This window comes from Delphinapterus leucas, chromosome 3, assembly GCF_059928025.1.
Source record: "Delphinapterus leucas isolate spDelLeu-1000000601 "Yukka" chromosome 3, BTC_Dleu_Yukka2, whole genome shotgun sequence".
NCBI classification, from domain to species: domain Eukaryota; kingdom Metazoa; phylum Chordata; class Mammalia; order Artiodactyla; family Monodontidae; genus Delphinapterus; species Delphinapterus leucas.
Genome location: NC_143131.1, coordinates 105,912,827 through 105,923,340, shown reverse-complemented (window position 1 = coordinate 105,923,340; position 10,514 = coordinate 105,912,827). Strand labels below are relative to the sequence as shown.

The 10,514-nt window shown below is 39.9% G+C and overlaps 1 pseudogene; it reads right to left on the bottom strand.

Moving 5' to 3' along the window:
• Positions 1 to 280: 280 nt before the first annotated feature.
• Positions 281 to 1,323, bottom strand: LOC111182374 (large ribosomal subunit protein eL27 pseudogene; annotated as a pseudogene).
• Between the last annotated feature and the right edge of the window lie 9,191 nt (positions 1,324 to 10,514).

The following is a 10,514-nucleotide window of genomic DNA, read 5'->3' as shown; positions in this document are numbered from 1 at the left end:
GAAAATGAACTGACCATAAATGTTAGGGCTTATTTCTGGCTAACTATTTAACAATATTATTAGAAAGTTATTCACAATTGGTTAATTTGATCACCACTGTTTCTTTTGAAGACATGTGTTTTTATATTTTTCACGTAGTCTACATAAGTCCAGGGCCAGGATATTTGGTATTTTCCCTTTATCCTTCTTGGTAATCCTTAAATCATGTTTTTTAGGTGGTTGTTTATTTCACCTGTTTGTAACAGTGGTATAACAAAGAATATTAATAATGATGATTCTCTACAAAATCTTCAGGCATTTAGAAGAGCATGAACTACTATCTCTTAAATACCGGCAAAGAGAAAGAGATTCATTTACTAATATGTTTCTATTTACTGTTGATTACTTCTCTTCAATTTAGCATTCATCTTGTAATTTTTTTAAAAACAGTGATGAATAGTGAGGCTGGCCGAATTTACAACAGCTGACTGTGATGGTACTGTCTGTGATAGTTTAGTATTAAAAATTTATTTCATGGTATCTTTTAAGATGTGAGTCAGGATATAAGCATGCAATTTATGGAAGAAGAAATGTTCATCGCTAATAAACAAGTGAAAAATATTCTCTACTAGTTATAAAAAAATGCAGACGATGACCCAATTGGGTAACAAATTGGCAGAGTTTTTTATAAAGATCACCACATTTGTGATGATGGTTGGTAGGCTTTTTGTTTTGTTTTGTTTTGGTATTTTTAATAACTGAAACAAGACAGACCTAAAACTGCAGCTTCTGGAAAAACCATTTGTTCTTGCCGGTCTCGTATCTCTCCTTGAACTTGACCTTGGCGTCTCACTGGGCCTTGTGTTTGAGAGCAGGGTCTCTGAAGACATCCTTGTTGACAACAGTTTTGTCCAAGGGGATATCCACAGACTACCTTGTGGGCATGAGGTGATTATAACTATAAACTTTCATAAAAGACTAGATCTTTGACCCCTTGGTGATTTTCATCTTGTTCATTGCAGCTGTCACTTTGCAGGGATAGCGGTCGATTCCAGCCACCAGAGCATGGCTCTAGGGTCGGTCTGAGGTACCATCATCAGTGTTCTTCACAATGACTTCTTTGCGTCTGGAGTAGCATCCAGCCAGGATCAGAACCACATTCTTGGGTTTCATGAACTTGCCCATTTCAGCAGCACCACTTGGGACTACAGCCGGTGGTAGGCTTCTTAACATGCATGTGTGCAATGCTGGAAATGATTCCATAAAGGAGTTCTCACCCTCATTTTGCAGAGGAGGACGCTGAGGCTCAGCAAGTTTCATGAAGCCATCTCATGTCTCACAGCTTGTACGTCACCAAGCGGAGACTCAAACCTAGGTATAGCTACTGACCAACCCCTCCATAGCCACAGGGAGAGTTTAGCCCAGACTGGTTAGAAGTCATTGTGAGATTTCTGGTAAACCAGAGTTTGCATTCTGCCTTATGCACCTGTGAAAACTCTGCAGAGTAAGGTGTGGTTTGGTGATTGGGCTGGGCCATCATGGGGGCTGAGGAAACAGACTGTTTTTCTGAGAAACTGTGTTCCAGTGGTTCTTATTAGGTTTTCAGGGAGGGAGGGTAAAGAGTGGAAGCGAACTTATTTGTTGTGTAATTTCTATATGCCAAGCACTTTATATATAGAAACTTATTTAATCTTCCTCTAATGCTGGAAAACAGGTAATTTCTCACCATTTTGGAGATAAGGATACCAACCTGAAGAGAAACAGTTTCTTTTCCTAGCTTACACCTTCAGTTAAACAGCAGCAGAGCTGAAATTTAAATGCAGGCGTATAGAATCCAAAGCCATATGTCTTTTCACTATTATACACATTCTCTGCTAAAGGAAAATAGAACACATGGTTCCTAGTTTCTTCAACCTACTTACATATTATATTATGTTTTCTGCATGACTCATACAGTGTTTGCCTTCACGGTATCTGTGTGTACCTACCGCGATGCCTTCAAAAGTCATTCTGGAGACCTTTTATTTATTGCCCCACGTCTGAGCTGAGCCTGAGCACCTTCCCATAAAAGAATCTTTTGCAGATAGGATTCTTTGAGGGATGTTTAAGCAATTGTAGTTGGAATTGTAAAGGAATTTTCCAAAAATTCAATACCTCTCCATATACATGGTGCGCTGCTAGTAGTTTTACAAACTTTAAACTAGAAAACACAGTAAAAGCCAAAAAACCAAAAGCCTAATCTACAGTGTCTGTTTACAAGGAAGTCAAAGAAGGTAACCTAAAACCTAACCTATCTTTCTAGATTAAAAGGAACTTAAAACCAAAATTTGGGGCTTCCCTGGTGGCGCAGTGGTTGAGAGTCCTCCTGCCGATGCAGGGGACACGGGTTCGTGCTCCGATCCGGGAAGATCCCACATGCCGCGGAGCGGCTGGGCCCGTGAGCAGCTGGGCCACTGAGCCTGCGTGTCTGGAGCCTGTGCTCCGCAATGGGAGAGGCCACAACAGTGAGAGGCCCGCGTACCACAAAAAAAAAAAAAAAAAGAAAAAAAGAAACTGCCCCCAGTGGGCAACCACAGATCTCCATGTGGAGCCTTTCTGTCCTTGACATACCCAAAAGACATTTTACAGAGCAAAGAGGCAATACTCTACTCTCAACTACCTTTTCCAGGTCTGGGACCTGTCACTTACAGTTCTAGGTCTGGATCCATGGGCTTCACTGCTTTCCCCTGGAGCCTACTCTCCTAGGGCATGAGTTGTGCTCGGAATGTCTGCTGGGTGCTCCTCTTTGCTGGCAGGGCTTGTTGCCTTTTCCACATCTTCCAGAGGCCAGCTAATCTTCAAGAAGCTCTGAGGAGTGCCAGGAAGGAACTTTGAGTTTACTCCTGATCTGGTCAATAGCAGCCCTTTCAGCCAAGTGGCCTGTTCTTCCCTCACAAGTGGTATATCAGAAGGTTTCTCTTTCAGAGTACGGTCAGAGGGACGGGTCAGCCACACCTGAAACCTATATGTGAAGGTGAGCAATTGACCACAGAGACATTCCATATGACTGCTAAGATAATAACTTCTCATCTCAGGAGCTTCATCTTATCTTGAGGCTGCTGTGGGGTTACTTTCATTGACCCCTTATTCACGGTGATCTACGTCTTACTACAATCCTGATGTCCTTCCTCACTTTAGAAGACAGTGAGTATCTGCTACCTCAGAGGTTCCACCCTAATTCTCCCTAAATGGTCCTCAGTTTACGTCCAAAAGTTCACAACTGTACATTATTTAAATTAAACATGCCAAATATAACAACTTTCATATTCATTTGGATTAAACATACCCAACATAACAAATTGGATATTATCAAAATATTGATAAAATATCAATATTTTATCGCCCATGTCTCATCTGTGCTTTCTATAATCAGAATATACTTTTTTAAATGAACATGCTTTATACTGTATTCATCACAGAAGTTGATCTTTTTTATTCTTCCTTTTTAGCTGTTCCACCATGACACTAATGCAAACACTGAAGTTGCTCATTAACTAGGAGAATAATAAAATGACACGAAATTTTTTTTTTACTCTATTTCAAACAAAAGTCTAATTGGCTGAACTCAAATGTAAATATTTTTAAATATTTAATTCATTTTAATCTAAGACCATTGCAAAACAAATTGTATGTGGGGAGAAGATTTATTTGTATAGGAAATACTAAGATGAAGATTTACATAGAGAAGAAAGAGTGCAATTTGCTTGAGTTCAAGACTAGATACTAGAACTAGAGACTTCTATGTGTGAGATTATTAAAAATGCACATAACTTTTATTCTCTATCCTCCTTTTCCTACTCTTTCAAGCAGAATGTGCTCTTCTGTCCTGTGTTAGATTGAAGGCATTGATGATCTCAATTAAATTAATGGCTTCTCTGTATCCATACTGTTTGTCTGATAACTTTGGAGTACCTGCCCCTCTAACATGGGCTGCCTTTGTGGCTTGCTTTGGCCAGTACACTGTGATATTGTGACAGGTCTGAGTCAAGAAGCCGTGCGTGTTTCTGCTTCCCCTTTGGCTTCTCTATGGTCACCATGACAACATGCCTGAATTAGGGGCATGCTCCAGGTGTGACCGCGTAGAGCAGAGATGAGTCATTCCAGCTTTCATAGACCACTCAGCTCCCAGTTGACCTGCCATCTGACACATGACTGAGCCCAGCCAAAATCTAATTGGTCTAGATCAGTAGAACTAATCACTAGATTAGTGATTAGTTAGATCACTAGAACTGCCCGCTAAGCTGTGGATCCATAAATAATAAGTAGTTGTTTTGAACCCATATGTTTTGAGATGGTTTGTTATAGAGCCATAGCTAACCGCTTCAGATTCTACGTTCATACTATTAATGCGGTAAGATGATAACAGCGCCTCCTAGGGGCAATTTTATTTTAACTGTTGTCAACTGCTTGAGCTACACGAAAGTCACTCCGAGAGGCTTCGGTTTCAGTAAGTGAGCAGGGGGAACTTAGGTGGTGCAGTGGAATCTTCCTGGGATAACAGCTGAATATGTTTCAGAAGCCTCTTGTCATCAGAAATAAGGAAAGGTGGGTAGAGGACATCTTTTAAAGATCTTAAAATCGTACTTGGTAGACCTGCACCCTGTTGCCACCACGTGCCCCTCCTCCCCAGCCTCCCCTTCAGTCCTCCTATGGAAAGTCCTCCATGGAAAGCCTACAGCAGCACCAGCCGGCTACTCACTTTTGTCAGGTCTGTTCCAGACGTGCTTCTCACCTCTCCCTCGACCGCTCTCCAGGTTTTTGCATTGAGTCTAGCACGCCTTCTTCAGTGTAAGACGAAGCTGGCTTCCAATCCAGCTCATGCCTGACGTGTTATGGGCCCTCAGACACGCTAAGGTTTGATGTCTGTGTGCCCCAGTTTTCTTCTCTGCAAAACTGTAATGAGAAAGGGCCCTCGTCAAAGCTCTGTTCTTTGTCTCCGAGGCTTAACCTTACAGTTAGGGAAAGAAATTAGGGAAAAACAGAAGCTATCGCTTTTTAAAAAGTTGGTTCAATGTACTTTTGGCCACTGGTAAAAGATACTTTCTACTGATTTAGAAACTTTGAGTTATGAGCCAAAGCTTTAGCAAATATTAACCCTCATTTTACTGTCCTTATTATTAACAGCCAGATAAATGAAAGTTCAGGAATTTTACATGATGTGAAGGATCCAAAGTCACACACGTGACTGCAGGTGAAGCCATAAATATAGTAACAATCTGATCATCTACTTGGTACTTAAAAAAAAAAATCTACCTCCCACTCTGTATTATGGATATGAAACACAGTCATTCTTAGGCAACTTCTCCTAAACCTCATGGGTGCATATAAAGGAACTTGACGCCTTCTATAGGCATCTCTTCAACCTGAATGCTTACTATACACACCTCATAAACTCAGCTTTTAGGAAAAGGGCAGGAACAGACTACTCAGAGGGGAAGGCTGGTGGGAAAGTTGGGGTGATGTTAGTAACAATAGCAGTATCTTAACAATGGTATATTCTGTTATAACGAGTTCCAAGCTAGGAGACTTTATCCCCCTTGTCCTCAGATGTCTCATCTGTAAAATGTGGGCTTGGAGTAAATCAGTGCTTTCCTATGGACACTTTTTTTTACCGAGTCCAAGCTCACTCTGCTCACCACACGACAGGCCAATAAATCGGGAGATGAGGTGTTGAGGCAAGGAATACGACTTTATTCAGAAAGCCGGGCGTCCATGAAGATGCTGGACTAATATCCTAGAGAACCATCTTATCAGGGTCTGGATGCTAGTTTCTTTTATAGAACAGAGAAGGGGAGGAGGTGAGGAAGTAAAGTAAAAAGGCCATAAGTCTTGCAAAACAACTCATGGTTTGGCCAGCCTCAGGGAGGGGATGCGTTAATTTCTTCTTTCTTGAAGCCATTCACAGGTGGGCAGGGTCGAAATATTTCCCTGTGAGTTGAACAAAGGCACTTTAGTTTAACATTTAGGTAGAGGGGCAGGGTTCCCCAAGGGCGGCCATTATGTATGCCAATAGCTATAGACAACATCATTTTAGTGATTATAGTAGCAAAAGTAACTGAGAGCAAAGATTAAAGTAAAAGAAACAGATCCAACACGGTGTCAGATTTTGTTCTTCCCTGTTACACTTTCTCCAGCCTGTATGAAAGTTGGGAAATGCTGGGTACAAGTTCCATTCCTTAGAGAGCTTTGTGAGGAACTACATTTAAGAAATCTGTTAAACTTCATTATTTTTTAATTTATTTATTATTATTTTTTTTGCGGTACGCGGGCCTCTCACTGTTGTGGCCTCTCCCATTGCAGAGCACAGGCTCTGGACGCACAGGCTCAGCGGCCACGGCTCACAGGCCCAGCCGCTCCGCGGCATGCGGGATCTTCCCAGACCGGGGCACGAACCCGTGTCCCCTGCATCGGTAGGCAGACTCTCAACCACTGCACCACCAGGGAAGCCCTTATTTATTATTTTTTAAGATTGAAGTATAGTCAATTTAGTGTTTCAGGTGTGCATCAAAGTGATTCACTTATACATACATATATATCTATATATCTATATCTTTTCTCAGATTATTTTCCATTATAGGTGACAAGATATTGATTATAGTTCCCTATGCTATACAATAGGTCCTTGTTGTAAGAAATTTGTTAAACTTTATTAACTCAGGCTTAACAGAGATCCTGGAAACCTGTGAACACCTTAGAAGAACCTCATTTTGGAAATGTGGAGACAGATGATTATCAAGATTTCCTTCCACTGTAAAGACATCTGAGCTAATGCAAAGATTTTAGCTCTGTCGTAATTTACTGCAGAGTCCACTTTTACCAAGGCATGAAATAGGGAAGAAAAATCATATTTTGTTGATTGTCTACTCTGTTGGGCACATAGATATTTTAAATATTCCTCAATTTGTTCCTTACAATAACCATAGGGAGTATTATTATTCTCAGCTTATCAATATTGTTCTCTAGGTGATATTCAGCCTTATGGCTCTAAATTCTGTTTGTATGCTGATGACTATCAAATCTTATAATCTCCTCCTAACTTTTCCCATATTAAATAAACATCTCAGACTTACTGTTACCAAACCAGAATCTTAAAGTCACAGCTCTCCTCCAAACCTTGCTTGTCCCATTTTACCCTAAGTAAGTAGCTTCCCCACCCATCTGGTTGATCAGACAGCAATTTAGGTGTTGTTGATTTCTCTCACCCCTTCACTCCCCACAAGCACTCCACCAGCAAGTCTGATTGGCCATACTTTCAGAGCACAGCTAGAGTTTGACCACTTCTCTCCATTCCACTCTTACCTCTAATCCAGCTATCATCATCCCTTATCTAGATGACTGCAGCAGTATTGCAATTGTTCTCTCTTCTTCCACTGTGCTCCTCTACCAACAGGAACCAAGATGATCCTAAAAAAGAAAGAAAAAGAAACAGTATTGATTTCCTCCTTAAAACGTTCTGATGATTTCCCATTTTATGTGAGAAAAGTAATCTATATTGCAATCTAGGGACTTTCCTGGTGGTCCAGTGGTTAAGACTTCACCTTCCAATGCAGAGGGTGTGGGTTCGACCCCTGGGCAGCTAAGATCCCACATGCCTTGTGGCCAAAAAACCAGAACATAAAACAGAAGCAATATTGTAACAAATTCAATAAAGACTTTAAAAATGGTCCACGTCAAACAAAACAAAACAAAACAACTTTAAATTGCAATGTATGGTCCTGATCGGGTCTTTGCTCACGTCTTCAACCTCATTTGGCTGACGCTTCCCTCAACTGTCTTTCTTCTTGATCTGCAACATAGCAGATGTTCCTACCCCAGGACGTTGGCACTTGCTCTATCCTCTGCCTAGATAGCTGGATCTCCAGCTCTTCTTGTCATCATTCACTCCTGGTCCAAATGGCACCTCTTCAGGGATGCCTCCCCTGACCACCCTGTCAAAAATAATCCTACATTGTGTAGAAACTGTCACATCACTCTGCTTTATTTTTTCAAAGAGTTGCCACTCTCTCATTATTTTGTTGATTTACATGTTTCTCTCAAGTAGAATGCAAGTCCATGAGATTTCTATCTTGTCTGTTTTGGTCAACCCTGTATATCTATGTTAGTAGGTATCCCAGTGCCTGCTATATATCATTACTCAGTAGGTATTTGCAGGATTAATAAAAGAAATACGTTGTCTTGGTCAGCTTTCCAGCTTTTTTTCTGTTCAGTACACATTTAAAAATACTTAAACACGTGTAAGGCTACATACATGTCCTCGAGCAGATTTCAAACAAATGTACTCTTCAGAAAATTTCTGAAATGAGATTATCGTCACACAGGATTTTTTAATGGGAAGAAACTCTGGAAATAAAAAAGGATAAACTGTTAAAGAAGTTAAATACTTTTGCACAGAGGCAGTGGGAGTTAGGACAGAATAAACTGATGATTCTGGTATATTTTTGAAGTCATGGTTTTTTGGGAAAGGGCAGAGATAAGAGCTACAAATGGTTAAATACAGCTTTCAGGAATTTGTCACATAATTCTTTCTTAGTCCATCACTCATTGCTGGTGAAGCCACTACTCACAGTGGATTTCCTTCTTCAAAATATTTGCACTCAGAAAGGAAGATGCTAAGGGAAAAACAAGCCCTAGATCTGCCTTCCCCAAGACCCACTCAGAGCAAGACTATTACAGCTAAAATAAATTCAAGGAGAAAGTGTCACACTGATGCTGAGTATTGATTTTGATGTGTTATACCCTTCTTCTAAAAGTTGGGGCGATGTGGAGGAGAGCGATAAAAGGGAAAATGAATATACTGTTTACTCAAAGGGAAATATACACGGAAAGTTCCATCTTCAGAATCCTGGCACCATCTAGTGGTTAATGAATCCCGTTTTAGAGACCAGTCATTTTCTTAAATGGTAGTTCTCAGACTTCCCTGGTATGTCTCAGAATCATACAGTGAACTCACGCAAATACTCCACTCCTATAGATGCTGATTCTCTAGGTTCGATGTGGGTCTTGGGCATGAGAGTTTTTAAAAACAAGGTACCCAGGTGATTCTACTTTAGCTGATGGTTTTAAAACTACCTTTTTGGAAATAGCCGCTTGTTTGTATGACTTTCCCTCTCCTTTCCTTTCTCTCTTCTAAGAAGTATTTATACAGGATATTTTATACGAAAAGATCAAAGTGAATTTTGAGCAATACTGTTGTGAAATTTTGAGGATTTTGTGACATATTCAAATCAAACCAGAGTCGAGAAGTTGTGTGTGTATGGGGGTTGGGGTAGGGTGGCCCCAAACCAGCGTGGCTAATAATTGCTCTGGTCAGCCAATAGCCAACTAAATGGGACAGATGTCATTTGTAACCTATTTTCAAGGGTCCTCTTCAGTTGTCCATCATCTTCTGTCCTATTGATTTTAATAATTAAAACTTTTTACCCTCTCATTTTGAAGGTTTAAATCATCTTAGATTTACAAAACATTTGCAAACATACCAAAAATTTTCATAATCTTTCATCCAGTTTCCCCAAGTGATAATACCTTACAAAAGCACACCACAATGATCAAAATCAGCAAACTAACATTGATACAATACTATTACCTGGCACATAGACTTCATTTGAATTTTTCAGTTGTTCCACTAATGCTCTTTTCTTGGTCTGCAATTCAATCCAGATTCTCATGTTGTATTTAATTAATGTCTCCTTAGTCTACAATCTGTGATGCCCCTTAGTCTTTGTCTTTCATTAAACTTGATTTGACCCTTTGAAAAATACTGAACAGTTATTTATAGAATATCAATTTGTGTTTTTAAAAAATTTTATCTTATTGAGGTATAGTTGATTTACAATATTAGCTTCAGGTGTACAACATAGTGATTCAAAAATTTTATAGATTATACTCCATTTTTAGTTATTATAAAATATTGGCTATATCCCCTGTGCTGTATCCTTGTAGCTTATTTATACATAGCAGTTTGTACCTCTTAATCCCCTACCCCTATGTCTTGAAGATATACCACATCTTCTTTATCCATTTGTGCTGATGGACATTTAGGTTGCGTCCGTATCTTGGCAAATATAAATAATGCTGCTATGAACATTGGGGTTCTTCTTCTCGAGTAAGTGTTTTTGTTCTCGTCAGATATACGCCCAGGAGTGAAATTGCTTGACCACATGGTAGTTCTATTTTTAGTTTTTTGAGGACACTCCATTGGCTGCACCAATTTACATTCCCACCAACAGTGTAGGAGGGTTCCCTTTTCTCCACATTGTCTCTAACATTATTATTTATGGTCTCTGATGACAGCCATTCTGACAAGTGTGAGGCAAAGTCTCATTGCGGTTTTGATTTGCATTTCTCTGATGATGAACAATGTTGAGCGTCTTTTCACGTGCCTGTTGGTCATCTGTATGTCTTTTTTGGAATTATGTCTATTCAGGTGTTCTACCCATTTTTAAATTGGGTCATTTTTTGATATTGAATTGTATCAGCTGCTTATATGTATTTTAAAT